General features: G+C 35.8%; 2 pseudogenes across 2 annotated transcripts; both read right to left on the bottom strand.

The window, feature by feature from the left end:
• Nucleotides 1-10,606: 10,606 nt before the first annotated feature.
• On the bottom strand, nucleotides 10,607-11,565 carry LOC308641587 (olfactory receptor 8D1-like; annotated as a pseudogene). Its single transcript has one exon. The product of its transcript is annotated as an olfactory receptor 8D1-like (transcript).
• Nucleotides 11,566-20,001: 8,436 nt separating this feature from the next.
• Nucleotides 20,002-20,936, bottom strand: LOC308632892 (olfactory receptor 8D2-like; annotated as a pseudogene). Its single transcript has one exon. The product of its transcript is annotated as an olfactory receptor 8D2-like (transcript).
• Nucleotides 20,937-21,952: the final 1,016 nt, after the last annotated feature.

Here is a 21,952-nt window from a genome sequence, read left to right as displayed (position 1 = left end):
TTGAGAACATTGTTTTACTTTACAACCAAGTGTTAGCTAGGCGTTCAGAAACACCAAGATGGCAGATACAGGGTATTAAAAAGAAGCTGTTACTTCTGCCACTGAGACTTATCACCACTACAATTCCTGCCACAGGTTCAAACTTTAAAATGACCAATGAGGATAAAGTGGACAATAATCTGATTAGGTTTTCTAATAACCAACAGGGGTGGGAGATATTGGAAAATATTCTAGTCAGGTATCATAAAATAACCAATAGGAGCCACTGAGGTGAGGTCTTCAATCAGATCCATATAGGGAAGAGAAGGCCATACAGCTCAGGATATAAAAGCCTCATTTTCACACATTGGGGCCTGAGCCTTTCTTTCTTGCTCGACCCACTCCATTCTACCTAATAGAGTGCTACCTTCACCTTCAATAAATCTGTACTCTGTTACTCTATCTGGGCTTCTGACACCTGCTTGCCCTTTCTCCTTGGCTGTATAGAAAGCCTTCCATGAGAATGCTCATGGGATTCTTGTGAATTCTTTTGATCATCTGACCTGTTGCAATCTTTGTAGTCTCCAAAACAAAAAGAAGGAGAGGGTTTCAGCAAACTACATGTACCAAATAACATCAAATATACAGAGATTTCCAAGAATATAAGAATATAAAATGTAATTTTACAAGAAAGTTTTTAGTTGAGTCAAAATAGATGTTCATATAAAAAAGTTCTTTATAAAACTCACCATGTAAAGATTCTCAATGATAACTATTGAAGGTTAGTAAAGTCCAGTTGTTAACAAAATGCAGTCTTTGTCTCCAGTGCCAATCCAGTAATAAGGACATGGTTTAAAGAAAAAGTAAAAGAAGTTTTATTTGACAAGAATACAAATGGCATGTATCTACCATTACATTATCATACAAAGTTGTTTCATTGCCCTAAAATTCTCCTGTGCTCCACCTATCTATTTCTATATTGTGGGTACAACTTAGGACACTGATGAAATTAGGAGAAAGAGAAGACACATCTTTCTATGGTTCCACCCATTGCACATCACAGGCAAGAGAAAACTTGTTTCCTCCAACTTCAGTTGCATTGGGTGAGTTAATATCCACATATATTTGAGATAGTTTTATTGGAAAATAAATTTGCAATTATCCATAATTAATTCTATTTTACAGCAAAAGCTTTAAGGAAGTGAGGCCTTTCCTATATGAGCACTTACTTGAATGTTCCTACGTGGGTTATGTTTGCTCTCTTATGATGTGAGATGAATTCACATAGTTGGCTTTATGGAAAACGTGCCCCACCTAGTGCCTTGCTGATCTTGTTTAGAATGTGGGTTATGAGCATTGAAAAACCCCATAGAAACTATTAGAAATGAAGAAGAAATAGAGCCCCAGGTGACCATCTCTAAAACTTGCTTCATGCCACAGCTATGTTGCTAATTCACTGTGTATCTTTGGGAAAGTCAATTTACTTTTACTTTTTTATGAAAGTGTATATTAGGATAGAGGATCTTCCAGGTCTCTTACACCTCTAGGATTTAATGACACTAGATGAGAGAGAATGAGATCCCTTTCCATTTCATATCCTGATCATCCCCTTTTATTGATTGTAGGTCTTTGTCCTCCAAGGAGATGTATGAATAGAATATTCTCCAAGGAACACAAGGTTTGGGGAATACTATCAGAGATGAAATTCTGATAACAAGAAGGACAGTAAATGGTATTTGCATCTGCAGTTGTAGTATACACAGACTTTTAGCATTTTCAATGTATAAAATTAAATTTTTTATTTTACTTTTTGGAGGAAGAAAAACTTATGCAAGTTATACTTTTGTGCAAGGCACAAAAAATTGCAGGTGTATTGCATTTCATTATTAAAAATAGTTGAAGGCAACCAAGGTGCTTTAACAGATGGATGAATAAACAATGCAGTAAATCTATACAATGGCATATTATTCATTGATTATTTTTAAAAATGAGCTACCAAACTACAGAAAGACCTGCAGGAAATGTAAAAGCATATTTCTCAGTGAAAATGCTAAGTAGAGGAAAAGTATATTGCTTAACTCCAATTATATGACATTTTAGCAAAAATAAAACTATGAAGACAAAAGATTAGTGATTTTCAGGAACTTGGGTAGAGGGAACTTCAGAATCAATTTGAAAAACCTTCTTAACTTGGAGCATCAAGGTTGCTGTGCTTCCTTGTATGACCTTGAACCCTGACCTTAAGATATGCATTGTTTCCCAAGTTCTTGTTTATTCTATAGTAAACAATCACCCAGTGCACATGCAGGCTTATTACTAGCCCTGAAATTCCTTTCTTAACAATGGATTTAACCTTGGTGTTAAAAGCATGGAGGATCCCAACAGTCAGTAGCCACTGAAAGGTCAGATGAAGTTCTAGCTCCAGCTCCAACTTGCCTTTTTGTTCCAGACATCAGTATGCTCTCTGAAAGTTAAAAAAAAAAAGAGGTAGGGGAGGCAACCTTGACCTGGTCAGATATATCCCAATTAAGATTATATTGTACTTTTTCTCTATTTCTGTATACCATATAATGATCTTTTACTAAAAGAAACTCAAAGCTTACATGAAAAAAATAATTCTCCAGCTTAAAGCTGACAATTATTAAACTGTATTCATTTGATAATCAGGCTTTCTTTTCTTCTGTCACACAAGAAATAAAACAATTTCCCACCCTGGCAATGGAGCTTTCTTACTTTCTGTGACTTTTCCCTTTTCTTAGGTTCACATCCTATTTCCTGGAGGAAATGACCAGATGCAATTTTAAAACTGTAAGGTTCTTGCTTAGCATTATGATGGTCATCTTAAGTGACAGCTGCCATTTTAACAACACCTAACTGCCAGCATTAGGACCTGCCGGGATCTGATTCCTAAGCCTGCCCCATAAAAGTCCCAGAACCCAAGCCTGTTTTGCCTCTCTCCACTATAGAGAGATGGCTTTTATTTGTCAGCTCTGACAAATAAACTCTCATGTTTATCTCTGCCTGGTCTCTTTCATTTCTTGCTTACCTGTCTCTCGTTCCTCACTTTCCCTTCAAAAAACCATGACTAAATTTGTCCTTCAGGGATTAACAACAGACCAACCAGAGCTCCAGCTGCCCCTCTTCCTCCTGTTTCTAGGGGTCACTGTAATGGGAAACCTGGGTATGACCCTGTAAGCTCCAAACTTCCATGTACTTTTTTCTATGTAATTTGTCATTCTTAGGAATCTTCTATTCCTCAAATTTTGGGGAAACTTTATATGGGAACAAAATGTTATCTCCCATTCTGGATACATGACACAGCTCCTTTTCTATTGCACATTTGCTATTGATGAGTGCTATATTCCTGCAGTCATGGCATATGAGAGATATGCAGCTGTCTGTAATCTACTGCTCTACAGTGTCACCATGTCCCAAAAGATATGCAGTATGCTGGTGACAGGAGTCTGTATCATGGCAGGTTTTAGAGCTATGGCCCACACTTCCTCCATGATCAGACTTTCCTTCTGTAGGAACAATGACATCCATCACTATTTCTGTGACATAATTCCCCTCCTACAGCTAGCTGTCCCACTCTAGCACCCACCTCAATGAGCTCCTGCTGATACTCAGGTTGATTCAATGTGTTCACACCAACTGCACCCATCACCATCTCTTATTCCCTCAAATTCACCAATATTCTTTGAATACCTTCAGTTGAGGGCAGGTCCAAAGCCTTTAATACTCTTGGCTTTCATCTGACAGCTATAGGGGTCTTCTATAGGTCCATCATATTTATGTATTTCAAGCCAGCATGCAGCAGCAGCATGGTCCAGAAGAAGGTGGCCTCTGTGTTTCCACAGCACAGTCATCCCCATGCTGAATCCCTTCATCTACAACTTGAGGAATAAGGATGTTATATACGTTCTGATTAAAGTATTTAGGAAGAGATGTGGCCTACCCCAGAGTTAGTGTTCACCATGACTAAGGGGCATGGTGATCATTTGACCCCCTCTTTAACATTAAACAGAGACTTGAGATGGGAGGGAAAGGGAGAGAAAAGGGAAATTGCATGGTAATGAAGGGAGACACTCATTGCTAAACAAAATTACATATAAGAGGTTGTGAGGGGAATGGGAAAATAAACAAAGAGAGAAATGAATTACAGTAGATGGGGTAGAGAGAGAAGATGGGAGGGGAGGGGAGGGGGGATAGTAGGGGATAGGAAAGGTAGCAGAATACAACAATCACTAATATGGCATTATGTAAAATTGTGGATGTGTAACTGACGTGATTCTGCAATCTGCATTTGGGGTAAAATTGGGAGTTCATAACCCATGTCAATCTAATGTATGAAATATAATATGTCAAGAGCTTTGTAATGTTGTGAACAACCAATAAAAAAAATGTAAAAAAAAAAAAAACTATTTTCTAAGTTTCTTAGAACAATTTTCATTCCCTGTACAACAGCTGATAGATGTTACCCCTTTCATTGAAGTTTATGCAAATACACACACACACACACACACACACACACCTATCCTTTGAGGATATCATTAGCATCAAAACAACTAGGTCAATGAGACTGTTTTATGAGAGGATAATTTATTCTAGCAAAATGCATAGACAACTGACAATTCTACCTTCAATTCAATAATTGATAAACTTCCTTCAGACTCTTAGGACACTAAGTTTATGGATATGGGCCTGAGAGGCAGCCCTAACAAATTCTCCTCTACACCCTATTTCTTCCTATCTCATTGTATTTCCCAGTATAATGACTGATTTCCTGTGAGGATGAATTAAATAGTAGTTAGTGATCATGCTGAACAACCTCATCTACTCAAGGTATAAGTTCCCCACTGTTTCTCTTCCAGCCTCCACTGTCAAAAGGGATGCATTTCCAGGGCCACATTCTTTCCTGTAGAGAGATTCGGAGTAATATCTCTGCCCATGCATTCCACCCATTTCTCAAAATTCTTTGTAAAACCAGAGTTTTAAAGTTGTGCTTGCTGAGAAGAACTGACCAGCTGAGCTCCTATATTTTTTTTTCCATTTCTTTCTTATTTTCTAATTACATTATTGAGGCATAATAGACACACAATAAACTCTATATATTTAAAGGGTACAATTGGATAAATGCTGACAAATACATACAGTAACTACATCATCACCACTATCTGCATGGGGAATATAACCATCAGATTTAAATGTTTCCTCTTGTTCCTTGGCAACCCCTTCCTCCTACACTTCCATGTTATTTTTCACTAGAGGTTACTTTTCATTTGCAATAATTTTATGCAAATTAAGCCATATAGTTATTAACCTCCTGTTTGGTTCTTATTTTACTTAGAATAATTATTTTAAGTTTATTGATTCAGCAATATTTCATGTGATCACTCTTTTATTATTATTTTGATCTTCTAATAAGTGTATAGTGATATTTTATTTTGATTTAATTTGCATTTCTCTAGTGAGTAATAATGTTGAACATCTTTTCTGTTATATATTTTTCAGAGAAATGTCTGTTAGTTGTCCCTTTTATAAAGTTTTTTTAATTTTTTTATTATTATTTAAAAGCTTTTAATATCTTTTTTAAAAAGAGAGAGAGAGAAAGAGAGAGAGAAAGAGAATCTTAATATTTATTTTTTAGTTTTCGGTGGACACAACATCTTTCTTTGTATGTGGTGCTGAGGATGGAACCCGGGCCACACGCATGGCAGGCGAGCACGCTACCGCTTGAGCCACATCCCCAGCCCCAAGCTTTTAATATCTTTATATATTGTGAACATGTTACTTGTCAGATAAGTGATGTAAAATATTTTCTCCCTGTCCATGGGTTATTTTCATTCCCTTTACTGTGTCTTTTGAGTGATAAAAATTCAAGATTTCAACAAAGTTCAATTTTTTTGGTGTGTGTGTATGTGTGTGTGTGTGTGTGTGTGTGTGTGTGTGTGTGTGTTGCTAGGGATTGAACCCAGGGCCTTGTGCATGCGAGGCAACCACTCTACCAAGTGAGCTATATCCCCAGCCCTGAAGTCCAATTTATCACTATGTTTTTTATGGATTATACCTTGCTTGTTACATCCAACACATATTTGTCCAAACCAAGGTCACAGAAATTTTCATGAAAGTTTTTTCTAGAAACTTCAGTTTCAGGTTATACATTTAGGTATATGATCTATCATGTATATGTCAAGTATGGATCAAAGTTTAATTTTTGCATCATTTAATTGGTTTCAACAATATTTGTTTAAAAGATTATTTTGATCACTAAAATACTTCTGCACTTTTGTAAAAAAAATCAGTTGTCTGTGTGTGTGTGATTCTATTTCTGGACTGTCTATGCTTTTCTATTGTCTATTTGTGGATCTTGATACCAAACACCTGTCTTATGACAGCAACTTTCTAATAAGTCTTCAAGTGGGTAGGTTTAGTGCAATAACTACTTTTGATCATAGTGAATGTTAAGATCAATTTGAGGAGCATTGTCATAAGAATATGGTGGACATGTGGTGTACATGGTACACCACACCTTTTATTGAGGTCTTCTCTCAGCAGTATTATATCTTTTCAGTAAAGAGAAATTTTAATACATGTTTTGTCAGCTATCTACCTCAATATTTCCCACTTGCTTGATTTTACAGTAAATAGATTTATTTTTATATTATGTTTTGATGGTTCCTTGTTAGTATGTAGAAATACAATTTATTTTTGTATATTAATACTTTACCCTGATTTCCAGAAGCAGTTTTGAGGATTTCATTAAATTTTTCTACAATAGTACTTCTTTCTTTTCAATGTTGATATCTTTTATTTTTATTTTACTTAATAAAATACCTGGAATCTCCTGTAAAATATTCAATATTCAAGAAAGCTGATATTTTTGCTTTTAATCTTAGGGAGAAATAATTCAGTCATTCAAAATTAAATATGATATTGGCTATATTTTTTTCAAATTGAAAAATTTTCTTTTATTTCCAGTTCATTGAAAGCTTTTTCAATTAAATCAGAAAATAATGTTGAATTTTGTTGATTTTTTAATTATTGATTTTTTAAAATTTTTTAAAATATTATCAATTACATTGGTTATCAAAAGTTAAGCCAATATTAACTCCTGAGAATAAACTCCACTTTGACATAATTTCTCCTTAACATCTTAGATCCGTTTTGTTTAGAATTTCACATCTATTCAAGAGGGATGTTTGCTTACAGTTTTCCCTCATGTGATGTCTTTGTCAGGTTTGGATACCCGGGGTATTCTAGCTTCATAGAATGTCTTTTATTCGAGTTTCTGGGAATGGATTTAGAGTTTTAATTTTTGCTTCCTTAATTGGTTAATAGAATTTACCATAAAAACAATCTGAATCTAAGAGTTTTTCTTAATGAAGATTTTCTGATTCAATTAAAAAGATACAGGGAAATCCTAGTTATTCACTTCCATTTCAGTGCATTTTGGTTATTTGTATCGTTCATAGTATTAAACATTTTCATCTAAGTTCTAGAATTTTTTCATTCATGCTTCATAATTATTCATATGAATCATTCTTAAATGCTTATAATTTGCAGAGGTCACCTCACTCATTCTTTATGTTGGTAATTTTTGTTTTTCTTCTTCTGATTAGTCTATTTAGAGGGACATTGATTTTATTGATTTTCTCAGGAAAAAAAAGATGTTTGGTGTTTTTGTTTTGTTTTGTTTTCTGTTTGGTTTTTATTGATTTTCATTTGGTCTGGTTCATTTGATTTTTACTGTTCATTTATAAATTTATGTTTTGATTATTTCTGTTCTGGTCTTAATTATTTTCTTTCTTCTGCCTCTTTGGCTCTCATTTGCTTCTATTTTACTAATTCTTAAAATGGATCTAGAACATTGATTTGAGATCTGTGTTAACCCACAACACTGAAAAAAATATGATTAAAACAAAACATAATGAAATACCTATTAGGAAAGCTCAGCATTTGATGACCAGGTTTACTTTTTATGTTTGTTTTGTTTTGTTTCATTTCTTCTTCTTTGGCTTGAAGAAACAAAGTCAAAATGGTATGACTTAAGTTACAACCCAAAGCTCTTCCCCCTCACTGCGCTTAATATTATCAATTTAAAATACAGTTAGGATAATTTATTTCTGTTTATATTCCTTTAGAAATTTGTTACTATTTATGTTGTTTTCTTTTATTTTGTTCACTGTATAAGTAATATGAATGCTCCAAAAGTCAAAATTAGTTTTTATGGATGTACTATAGTTCATTTGGTACATTTTCATGCTCATATTTCATAGTTCAATATTATTTTGCCTCTGTAAAGCTGGAAAAATAATAATGTTTTATATATTATCATCTATATTCTTTCTGATATCTATAAATAATGTTAATATCATATTTATTAGCCTTGCTCTTAAATAGTTCTATTATACTAGTATGAGTTTACTATAGCCTACCAATCTCAGTAATGACAATCAGAAATCTGGTTAACAACAACAACAGAATAATCACCTGAGGATATTGCATGTGTGTGTGTGTGTGTGTGTGTGTGTGTGTGTGTGTGTTATGCACATGAAGTACTGGGAATCAAATCCAGAGCCTTATGCATACCCACTAAACTGCATTCCCAAACCTTGAGGGCTCTTAAAAGCTAGTACAAATATTTATTCAAAATGAGTTTTAGTCTTAATTGTGAAACCTAAAACTACAAAAATTTTAGAGAAAAACCTAGGAGAATGTATTTTGTAACTCTGAAGTATTTAAAGTCTTTCTAGAGGATTATACAAACACATAATTAAAAACTGATAAATAGAACATAAAAATCAAATACATTTTCTATTTGAATGACACATTATTTAGAATATGAGAAGTAAGTCAAAGATTAGGATAAAATATTTGCTGAATACGCATCTGATAGAGGTCTTGCATCCAGAGAAAGGATACACCCAGAATAATTATATAAGTACAATTGAATAATAAAAATTCAAAAAATTGGTATTAAAATGAGCAAAATAATTTAGCCAGACTACTTCACAAATAAATAAATGAACAAGTAGTGCATGAAAACATTAGTGTCATTAGTTTGGCATCTTTTGTTAGCAGTAAAAGTAAACAAAAACCATGAAACATTAATACATACATATTTCCATTGCTAAAATTAAAATATTAAACCAAATGTTGAAGATGATATAGACCAACTGTAACTCTCTTACATAACTAAGTAAATATAAAATATGCCACATTAGAATATAATATGTCAGTTTTAAGATAGTTAGGTATGTATCTACCATACAATCCAGGTTTTTTTTTTACTTGTAGGTATTTGCTCAAAAGAAATATCAATATACGTTTTCCACATAAAACCATGACACGAAAGTTCATAGCAACTTTATTTGTAATAGCCAAAATGACCCAAATAATCATCAAGAGATAAATGGATATATTGTGGTAACAGATAAATGACAAGCTATAAAAATGAATTTATCAATGAATATTTAAATCCCTGTTATGAGCTAATAAAATCCACGGACCAATTAATACATACTGTGTGATTACATTTCCATGAAATAGGAAATACAAATAATATGCTGAGACAAAATACAAATCAGTTATTATCTGGGGACAGAGGTCAAAAAAACACTCTTGAGACTGAACTAAATGTTTATTATCCTGAGTGTGGTGACAGTTTCAAAGGTATATCTATATATCAAAATTAATAAAATTCTACATATTACATATGTGAATTTTCATGTACATCAATTTTACTTCAATGAATTAATATATACAGATATTTCAATAAAGTTGAAAAAATTGTCTAAACCCATAAAAAGATATTTTGATTTTTATATTTAAGCTGTGTTAAATTTATAAGTTAATTGGCGAAAACTAGTATATATACATGCTTAATCATTCTGTGAAAAAAACAAGTATCTTTTCATTTGTTCAAGCATATTTCTTTACCTTTTATGAGTACTGGAATATTTCTCTCTAATTGATTTTTCATTTATTTTTGTTAAAAATAAATGAAAAGCATATTAAATAAGACAGTCTGACTAAAATTGCCATTCTTGTCATATAACTGTTTATCCTGTGTTTCCTTGTTTGATTTCTCTCTCTTTTTTCTTTTTTTTCTTTATACATTTCTATTGTTCTATAAAGAATTAATGGATGATATCTAGATGAGGTTGTGTTCTACCATGAATATGAGTGGAGGACTCAGTATCCTTCACATAACTGTCTTCAATAAGAAGTATAGAATATTAGGAAGAGAAGAAGAGTGTTAGAGAACACCTTTTCTATTGCAGTAAGAAAACAAAACTATCTAAACATCAATTTTTATGTCAAAACACAGGAACACTAATACAAAAATGTTTTTATTTTATTTTAAAAATTGAATTGACTCTAGATAAAAAAAAAAAAGTATTATTCTAAATGTAGATATTGGGACTGGGTTTGTGCCTTGATGGTAGAGTACTTAATTACATACAATGCTAAAATCCAGAAGGCCCTGGGTGCAATTTGTAGCACTTAAAAAAAATCAAAGAAAGAAAAAAAGCAAAAAAAAAATCTAAATTCTGATATTTTGCATATTACAACAGAATAACAAAGAAAAATGAACAAAACACATTCTTTATTTCTGCCATCTCTAAACTCTCAAAAAAGAAAACTCACTTCCCATCAAGACCTTCCTCAATGCTTTCTTCACATCCTTGTTCCTCAGACTGTATATTAAAGGGTTCAGCATGGGGATCACTGTGGTATAGAACACAGAGGACACCTTCTCCTGGTCTAGAGAGTTACTTGAAGGGGGCTTGAAATACATGAAGGTGATAGACCCAATGAAGATCCCCACAGCTATGAGATGAGAGCTGCAAGTTCCAAAATCTTTGAACAGATCCTCTGAGGAGTGGATGTGAAGGATTCTATAGAAGATGAAGGCATAGGAGATGGCAACAGCCAGGGTAGGCACCAAGGAGTTGAACCCCCGCAACAACAAAGAGTAGGAGCTCACTGAGGTGTGTGTTGGAGCAAAGGAGAGATTGAGGAAGGGAAGAACATCACAGAAGTAATGATTGATGATATGGGATTTGCAGAAGCTCAGTTTCATCATGGCACTTGTATGGGTCACAGCAGACAGAACACCCAGGATGAAGGCAATCAGCACTAGCAGTGAGCAGAGCCAAGGGGACATGGTCACATTATAAAGCAGTGGACTACAGACAGGAACATAGCGATCATATGCCATGGCAGTTAGAAGGTAACCCTCGGCCACCACAAAGATCACAAAGAAAAAGAGCTGGGCTATGCACTCAGAATAAAGTATTGTATTCTTCTTCTTTACAAAGTTCACCAGCATTTGGGGGGTGATGACAGTGGAAGAGCAGAGATCGAAGAAGGAAAAGCAGCTGAGGAAATAATACATAGGGGTGTGAAGCAGAGGGCTGGCTGCAATCAGGAGGCTCATGCCCAGGTTCCCCACCACTGACACCATGTAGATTCCTAGGAACAGGAGGAAGAGGGGCAGCTGGAGCTCTGGCTGCTGTGTTAAACCCAGTAAGAATGGTTTGCTATGGCCATTGCTGTAGAATGGTTTGCTATGGCCATTCTTCTTTGAGATTTCTGTAGAAACAAACATTGAGAATTACATTAAAGACCATCATCACTCCCCTTTCAAAGGAAACAAAAACTGCCCAAAAAAGTTAACAAGGACAGAAAGACTAAGTCACAATTTTTATCGCTTGAGATTCCCATGTCTCTGATCAATCTCCCTAAATCACCCTGTACTTCCTCCAAGTTGATCCAGAGTTTGATCACAAAATGTGTTAGTGGACTGACTCAGAAAAATTTAGGTCCTAATTGGCAGCAAATTAAAATCATGCTGTATGGGGAGAATTACTGATAGTTACGTACTGATAATAGAAAAGATAAATGGATGATTCTAATCAGTGTCTCCTTGTTCCCAATTTTCTCACACTCTGAGATCAACAAATATCTCCCATAACATCTGCAAACAAGGAAAGAATGAAACCTCAAATGCAACATTGAAAATATTCTCTAACTTGCAGTTGGAGTGAAGATGACCATGAAGTTGTATATAAAACATCTAATCATCACTCCCGGGTGAAAATACCTCTAACAGTCCAAGACACCTGTGGTGAAGAAGTGAAAGTGCTCCTGCAACACCTCTTGGTTCTCCACTGAGCTGGCAAAGAATGGCAGGCAAAGAAGACTTGAAGACTTCTATGTGCACTGCACTCAGCAGTGAAGGACAGGTGCTCAGCTCATGAGTCTTCTCAGACCTCAAGATTCCCAGAACAGTCAGTTGGCTGCAACCTTATCAGTGAACAACTATCCCCTTATTTATAAGACCCCCATGCCCCACTGAGAAAAAGATGATTCTTGGGTTCCTGAAAGAATGTTGCTATTGATATAAACCTTGAAATTTCCAATGCTCAGTACCCATGGGTGTTCAGAACATGGACTTGAAGAAATAAAGTCTACTGTGTTATTCCCAGAAGAAGCACTGAGTTGGTTCACACCCTTCCAACAGTAGTTGGGTCCCTAAAGTTACAGTTTGATAAGTATGTGTATTATTAGGGTGCCAATTATTCTCTGATGTGACACAGCAATCTGTATACGGGGTAAAAATGGGAGTTCATAACCCACTTGAATCAATCTGTGAAATATGGTATAATAAGAACTATGTAATGTTTTGAACAACCAACAAGAAAATAATTAAAAAAAATAAAATAAAAAATAAAAAAAAGGCAACCAGAGAGGATAATCATTATCATCTTCCTCCTCCTGTCCTTTCTTCCTCCTCCCTTCCCTCCCCTTTCTTCCTCACTGGTTGCATATTACTTCCATATGCTTTCCACATTTTATTTAATTTTTCAAAAACCCCTGAAATATTATTTATTATTATGTCTCTATTTTCTTGGTTAAAAGATAAGAGGCACAGAGTATTGAAGAGTAGACTGAGAACTAGGGTCAAGGAAGTAAGAGGTGCCAGAGTTCCTCTTGGATCCAGTTTACTTCTCTGATGGAGTAATGTCTTCATACCTGTCATTTTCTAACTCATCACAAAACTAAGAGGATGAGAACCTATAAGGAGAAGTGAACATTTTTAGATTATATAGGATATTACATATTTCAAAGCACTTTCTGGGAAAAGGAAAATCTAGATGATGAGCAACAACAGGACTTGGGGCTCATGCATGGTGAGCTCATCCTGAAGCGGATTCAAAGCAGGAATAGCAGAGATGCAGCACAAACTTCTGCATCTCATAATTCCCCCTAAAGCTGATGGGGGCTTGAACCAAATACAGAAAGAGATATTGGAAGAAACTATCCAAGAGAATATTAAACATAAGAAATGACAAAATAACAAAATTTTTCCATAGCATCCTTTAAGGATAACACACTAAGACTCTTTGTCTGTAGCTGTGGGCTACATTTTCCAGAAAATGTCCATGATGCTCTGTAAAGATAAGGAACAAACAAAACAAAGAGGAGTATTGTATTTCCATGTAAGTGTTTCCATGTACCTGCTCAGAAGCTCACAGTGAACATTAGATACTCTAAATAGTCCAGCTGGAAGTAATCTGCCCAATTCTGAGCTCAGTACTTCCCATACCTATTTGATAGCAAAAGTTGTAAATGAGCTTAACAAGGTGAATTGATATTCTGCCCAGGAAACCAACATGAAAGTTTTGATGTCAGGAGAGCCTTACGTTCAAGGGCTGACCGCTCTGCTGACCAGCCTGCAACATTGGAAAAGCGATTTGGTTTAAATCTCTCTTTAGTTTGTGAAGTGGGAATGGGAGACCTTTATTTCAAAGGATTGTTTGGATCAACTAAAGTAGTGAGTATAAATATTTGTTATCTAAAAGCACTATAAAACTTAATCATATTTTAAAAATATGATTTAATATAGAAAGGCACATAATGTGGGGAGATGGAAATGCCACCTTTGTAGGGGGAAGATGGACTCCTATCTCCTGTTCATCCCAAGTCCCTCACAGTGGTTTGAATAATAAAAATATGCTAAACTTTTGTGGTTGGCCAGGCTTTTAAACATTTGTGTCTCCATATTTGGAAATTTTGAGACAGATTAAAAATGTTGGACTTTATTGGAGAAGATGGGACATAAAGGATATTCCTTTCAAAGAGGGTACTTGTAGCAAAGGCACGAGAGACCAGTAGCAAATGAACAACGGCTACTCGGGATGAATGGATCCTTTGTGTTTCCTATTGTCTAAACAATATTCTTTTAAGATAAACAAGTAGTTAGAATTTTATATTTAACATTTTGTGAAAAAAAATGAACACTCTACTTGGGATCATATCTTCCCTGGTTATCTGTATCTCTTGGAAAATTCTATGCGCAGACTGGTGCTCAAGAAGACAAGGAATACCGATGAATGCAAAAACCAGGATTTCAGGGAAGCACACAGTTCAGAAACCCAGGGAGACATCTGCACCAATGTTGCTTACATTTAAACCTGGAATCATTCACACAGATTTGGTGACCCAAGTCATAAAGAAGTGACAAGGCAAGATTGCTAGAAAAGTAGATGGAAAGACATGACCAACTGGAGAGGACAGTGGAGAAAATGCTCCCAAGTAAAGCTAAAATGTTGCATGGGGGTGGCACTGTTACTGTCTCCAACTGCCCTCCTATTAGACATGACACAGTTGCCGTAAAAGAAGCTGGACACTTATCTGGATCCTGCACAGAGACTGATGTTCTTAGAAACTGCTCACTTTGCTAATGTCACAGATCCCTCTTATGGCTGACAAAAAAACAATGCTTTCCTACTGCCTGATGCGCACGTTTATATGTCAAAGACAGAATTATTTGGCTGGCTAAAAATAAAACATCAAACTATTTATCCAATGGTACAAACAGTCAAGTAGATAACACTTAGATTACCAGTCTGGAAAACATGAGGTGGTATGAAAAGCAGTTTTATCTGAGATTTAGTGAGCTTAGGGAATTCATTAGAAATATAAAACACATATAAATCCCCCAAGACTACAGATTCCAAGATTAACAGAGTGATCAGTATTTAATAACCCTCTGCAAAAAATCATCTTATCATGCTCTTAGCTCCCTGTTGATGTATGCCTCAAGAGAGGTGAAACAAATTCCTGATTTTATATTCTCAAGTTGTTGATGAGAATTCTATAAGGCAGAGAAATCAGATTGAATCAGAAGTCAGTTGCTGGTTCTTGACTAATATTTCACCAATTAGTTTTTAAAAAATAGGTGGGATTGAGATTAAGAATACTATAAAATTTTCCTAAACCTGAGTTTATTCAATTTAAAGACGTTTCTTCTTTGAGATTGTCACATTATTATTTTTTTAGAAATCTTATTTATTTATTTATTTATTTTGTTTGTTTGTGATGTGGTGCTGAGGATTGAACCCAAGGCCTCGCATGTGCACTCTACCACTGAACTAAACTCCAGCCCTGTCACATTACTTTTTAAAAATGTTTTCAAGATACAAAATATTCTCTCATTTTATGCTATGATCCTAATGAAGATAGTCATATATTTTGTTGCTCGCGTATTTATTTGTGTATTGTGTTTGAATTAGTTAGTTGGCAAATACAATTTTAGGAAATATTAGCTCTTTATTGAATTTCGTTGTCTTGGAAAATCTAAATTCTGAGAACTACAGAGTGGTTAACATAGGACAGAATGGTGAACAAAGGAAAAGATATTCAATTAGCCCTTCCCATCCAAGGGCTTGGGTCAGAAATCTTCTAAGACCCTTAGAAAAATTGTTCATGGACTTCTTCCTTCTGAACCAATCTTACTAGAACCCAATAACCCTTCTGCCTCTCCTCCTATACCATTTCCTATGACTGCAATTTATGTCATGCAATGATTTAAGTACTTCTTTATGTTCTTGAAATTGTACTGGTGTTGGTCATAAATGACAGATTGGCTATAAATGTCTTTAACCATGATTCTCCAAGATGAAGAAAATGAATCAAAGAAAGATACTATTTTAATATAATGACAGAAAGTGATAATAACTTGAACTGAGCATATGATAATTTCTGACACTTGGACATGTATCTTAAAAGAGTTGAAGAAATGTGTTGTGGTTTTAGGACTAACAGAATCATTTTCCTGTGCCCCAGGCAATACTTTAAAAATCCTAGAGAGAATATGTAAATTTATTTTATTTTTTTTATTTTTACTTATTTTTAATTGCTTTTATTTTTTAAATACATGACAGCAGAATGCATCACAATTCTTTTTTTTAAACAGAGAGAGAGAAAGAAAGAGAGAGAGAAAGAGAGAGAGAAAGAGAGAGAGAATTTTTTAATATTTATTTTTTAGTGTTCGGCAGACATAACATCTTTGTTTGTATGTGGTGCTGAGGATCGAACCCTGGCTGCATGCATGCCAGGTGAGTGCACTACCACTTGAGCCACATCCCCAGCCCTGCATCACAATTCTTATTACACACATAGAACACAATTTTTCATATCTCTGTTTGTATATAAAGTATATTCACAGCAATTCATGTTTTCATACATGTACAATGGATAATGATGTCCATCACATTCCACCATCATTGCTAACCCCGTGCCCCTTCCCTTCCCCTCCCACTCCTTCCCTATCTAGAGTTTGTCTATTCATCCCATGCTCCCTCTCCCTACCCCACTATGATTCAGTCATCTTATATCAGAGAAAATATTTGGCTTTTGTTTTGGGGGGATTGGCTAATTTCACTTAGCATTATCTTCTCTAACTGCATCCATTTCCCTGCAACTGCCATGATTTTATTCTCTTGTATTGCTGAGTAAAATTCTATTGTGTATATATGCCACATTTTTAATCCATTCATTTACTGAAGGGCATGTAGATTGGTTCCACAGATTAGCTATTGTGAATTGTGCTGCTATAAAAATTTATGTGGCTGTGTCCCTGTAGTGTGCTATTTTTAAGTCCTTTGGGTATAGACCGAGGAGAGGGATACATGGGTTAAATGGTGGTTCCTTTCCAAGTTTTACAAGGAATATCCATACTGCTTTCCATATTGGCTGCACCAATTTGCAGTCCCACCAGCAATGTATGAGTGTGCCTTTTTCCCCACATCCTCACCAACACTTATTGTTGTTTGTCTTAAAAACAGCTGCCATTCTGACTGGAGTGAGATGGTATCTTAGAGTAGTTTTGATTTGCATTTCTCTAATTGTTTAAGATGATGAGCATTTTTTCATGTATTTGTTGGTGGATTGAATATCCTCTTCTGAGAGGTGTCTGTTCATGTCCTTGGCCCATTTATTGATTAGATGATGATGATGATGATGATGATGATGACGACGACGACGATTATTATTATTATTTTGTGTGTGTGTTTAGTTTTTTGAGTTCTTTATATACCCTAAAGATTAGGGCTCTATCTTTTGTGTGAGGGATAAAAATTTGCTACCAAGATGGGGTTTCTTTTCACCTTACAGATTGTTTCTTTTGCTGAGAAGAATAAGAGACCCAGAATAACTAAAGCAATCCTTAGCAGGAAGAGTGAAGCAGGTGACATTGCTATACCAGAACTTAGACTATACTACAGAGCAATAGTAACAAAAACAGCATGGTATTGGCACCAAAACAGACTGGTAGACCAATGGTACAGAATAGAGGACACAAAGACTTACCAACAAAATTATAATTATCTTATATTAGACAAAGACACCAAAAACATGCATTGGAAAAAAAGGTAGCCGCTTCAACAAATGGTGCTGGGAAAATTGGAAATCCACATGCAACAAAATTAAATTAAACCTCTATCTCTCATCATGCACAAAATTCAACTCAAAGTGGATTAAGGACCTACAAATTAAACCAGAAACTCTTCATCTAATTGAAGATAAAGGAAGTCCTAATCTTCATCATGTGGGATTAGACCCCAACTTCTTTACTAAGACTCCTTTAGTGCAAGAATTAATACTAAGAATCAATAAATGGGATGGACTCAAACTAAAGAGAATATGTAAATTTAAATTGATCTCAGAGGTGTCCCTGAAGACCTGTGATAGATTGGGGAAAAAAAGGGGGGTCTCCCTAAAGATATCCATACCAGTGTCCCAATACCTGTGACCATTACTTGAATGTCACTTTATATGGAAAATAAGAAAAGACTTTTGCACATTTGAGTACATTATGGATACTAATATGGAGACATCATCAGATGTTATTCAGGTGGAGCTTACATGTAATTAAAGGTATCCTGATAAGAGATAACAGACACCACATGGCAGAAATTGGAGTGGCACAGCCACAAGCTAAGTCAGCCAGCAGCCTCAAGAAGCCAGACAAGGAAAATAATGGATTCTCCACTGTATATTAAAAAAAACAGACAAGAACAATGTAGGCTCACAGTTTCAGAGGTCTGAGTCCACAGATGGCTACTCCACAGCTCTGGGCCCAAGGTGAGGCAGAACATCATGGCAGAAGAGCTTGGCAGAGGAAAGCAGCATGGCAATCAGGAAGCAGAGATTGACAGCTCTGCTCACCAGGGACAAAATAGAAATCCCCAAAGCATACCCCCAGTGACCTCTCTCTCCAGTCACAACCTACCTGCCTAGAGTTACTACTTAGTTAATTCTCATCAGTGGAGTAATTCAATGATTAGGTTAAGGTTCTCATAACCCAATAATTTCACTTCTCGAAACTCTTGCATTGTCTAACACACAAGTTTTGGGGGGATACCTCATATCTAAACAATAACACTTCAGAAGGAATGAGGCCCAGCTAAAACCTTGCTTTGGGCCCAAAACACTATTTTTAATACTATTATTAATACTACTATTAAAACTATTCTGACCTCTAGCATTGTAGGTGAATAAATATCTATTGTTTGGAGGCACTACATTGATAGAAATTTTTACAGCAATGTTAAAAAGTTAAGAAGTCCAAGACTATGATTCATTATTAGCTACCTACATGGAAGAGCTTTCCACTTTTTCCACATGTACAGGTTTAAACCATGTGCAGGTCAAGAGACTGACAAGCTGAGACTGAAGGCAGAATAGGGTCTCATCCCACACACTCATGGTCATATTATGGAATTGTAATACGGTAGAAAAGGATAGAGGAGTAAAAATGGAAAGGTTACCTATAGTCATACTTGTCTAACCACTGAAATAATTGTTTCACTTACTTACAAGGAAGAATACATATTCCATTGATCATCTGGACTTATAGTCTTCAAATGACAAATTTTTTTTGGTACTGGGTATTGAACTCAGGGGCACCAACCACTGAGCCACATCCCTAGCCCTGTTTTGTATTTTATTTAGAGACAGGGTCTCACTGAGTTGCTTAGCGCCTTGCTATTACTGAGGCTGGCTTTGAACTCAAGATCCTCCTGCCTCAGCTGCCTGAGGCATTGGGATTATACTTGTTGCCACTGCCCCTGGTTGCAATCTGACAATTCTATCAAAGAGTGTGTGTGTGTGTGTGTGTGTGTGTGTGTGTGTGTGTGTGTAATGATTAAATTTAATCTCTTTTTTAAAGATATGACACGATCAAGGCTAATCATTTCCCCAAGACAACTAAGCTAGATAGTTATGTACAATGTCTCTTCAGGCTGGATAAACAATATAACAATATATAAAAATATAAATAAACAATATATAATTCCACAGATACTGGATGATTAACTGAATTTGCACATAATCTCCCATCCACATAATTTTATTCAAACACTCAGACGTTCCTTCCCATGTAACTTTTTCATTTCTAGTTTCCAAGAGAACCATATTGTTTTCATAATCATAAACTTCATAATGTTTATTTGTCTTCTCTCTTCTGCCAACTCCTCTCTCTCTGAAACATATCAGAAAACTGAATTGCTCAGTAAGATCCAAAAATCTCAGTCATTCTCAAGTATAGACTCTGTAGTTTGTAAATAGAAATGTTTTCTCTTTGGAAAACAGAAAGAAATGTCAAAAATCCTCTGACACCATTTCATCTGGTTCATTTCTTCTTGATGCCTATAAGTACCCACTTCATCAGGATGACTGCCTCCCCTCAACCACCCTTCTCAGTGCATTCTTCACATCCTTGTTTCTCAGGCTGTAGATCAGGGGGTTCAGCATGGGGATCACCATGGTGAAGAACACAGAGGACACCGTCTCCTGGTCCATAGTATTGCTGGAAGGAGGCTTGAAATACATGAATGTTATAGACCTAAAAAAGATGCCCACAGCCATGAGATGGGAGCTACAGGTGCCGAAGGCTTTGGATCCACACTCAGTGGAGCGAATATGGAGGATACTATAGAGAATAAAAGCATAAGAGATGAGGATTGCCAGAGTAGGACCTAGTGTATTAACTCCTCCAATAATAAACAGCAGTACCTCATTGATGTGAGTGCTGGAGCAAGACAGAGTCAGCAATGGCAGAATATCACAAAAGTAATGACTGACAATATGAGACCCACAGAAGGACAGCATTGACATGCGGAAGGTGTGGACCGTGGCCCCAAACAAACCCAGGGAGTACACCAGAGCCATCATGATGGAGCAGACCCTGTGGGACATGACAATGTTGTAAAGCAGTGGGCTACAGATAGCAACATAGCAGCCATATGCCATGGCTGTTAGAAGGTAATCTTCTGCAATAACAAAAAAAAAGAAAGAAGTAAAGCTGAGTCATGCACTCCAGAAAGGAGATGATGTTCCTCTCTGACACAAAGTTCACCAGCATCTTAGGGGTAATGACAGAAGAGTAACAGAGATCAATGAAGGACAAATGACTGAGAAAGTAATACATTGGAGAGTGAAGTTGAGAACTCATGGCAATTAAGAAGATCATGCCCAGGTTACCCACTACTGTGACCACATATATTCCAAGAAACAGGAGGAAGAGTGGCAACTGGAGCTCTGGGCATTTTGTTAACCCCTCAAGGATAAAATTAATCATCAGAGTGGTTTGAAGTAGCCATTTTGTTACAAAATATTATCTGTAGAAAGAGAGAGAGAGAAGTGGAACATTAGACTTATTTTTCTGATTTCCAAATTAGAATTTCATGCTCTTTTTTGTGATTTGCATTCCTTTTTAATTTTTTTTTAGTTATACATGGGCACAATATCTTTATTTTGTTTATTTCTTTTTATGTGGTCCTGAGGATCGAACCTAGGGTCTCATACGTATGAGGCAAGCGCTCCACCGCTGAGCCACAACCCCAACCCTTGTGATTTTCATTTCTGACACTCTCATGTATAACATGACTTCATCCTTTCCAAAAGGAAGCTGGCTCAAAGTAGGCATTTGCTGAAGATCATGTCAGTGTGAATAAATAAGGGGCATGTGAGTGCCCTGAATGCAAAAGCTCTTATGAGCCAGTCTTGCTTGTGGCAGTGATTGGCTGCCAATGAGGCCTATGTAAGAGAACTGGGCAAATGAATAACCCAGCCCCAGGGGCTCTCTAATATTCACTTCCTCAGAATCTTTTTTTAAAAAGTTTTCATTAGTGCCTTATAGTTCCACATAACAGTGGGTTCATTTTTACATAATCGTACACACATGGAATATTAAACACTCAAGGACAAAGACTCTGAATGAAACCCAGAGCCATGGTTCCACCCAAATCCAACCATGCTGAAAGCACCTCTTAAAGTCAAGGTCCTTTTTTTTCTTCATTCTCAGGTTTAAGCCTTCAACTACTATACTTGAGAAAAACCAAAATCTTCCATACCTAACTAGTCTTATGATTATACTATTAAAATAAGACATATTACCCTCTTTATATGCCAATAGAACCTTCCAACTTTGTGACCACATGGCTTTAGATCTAGCTGTGACCATGTGAGAACCATCCATTTCAGTTCCCAACCCACATCTATGAATCAACATACTTAGCATCTCTAAAACTGAGGACTATGAAATGTAGAGAAGTCTATGAACAGATCATGAATACAGAAAAGAACTTATAGAAATGGCTCTAATCCTTTCTGTCTC

This window comes from Spermophilus citellus (assembly GCF_964194105.1).
Source record: "Spermophilus citellus genome assembly, chromosome: 2".
Lineage (NCBI taxonomy): Eukaryota > Metazoa > Chordata > Mammalia > Rodentia > Sciuridae > Spermophilus > Spermophilus citellus.
This window is presented reverse-complemented; position numbering and strand designations above follow the sequence as displayed.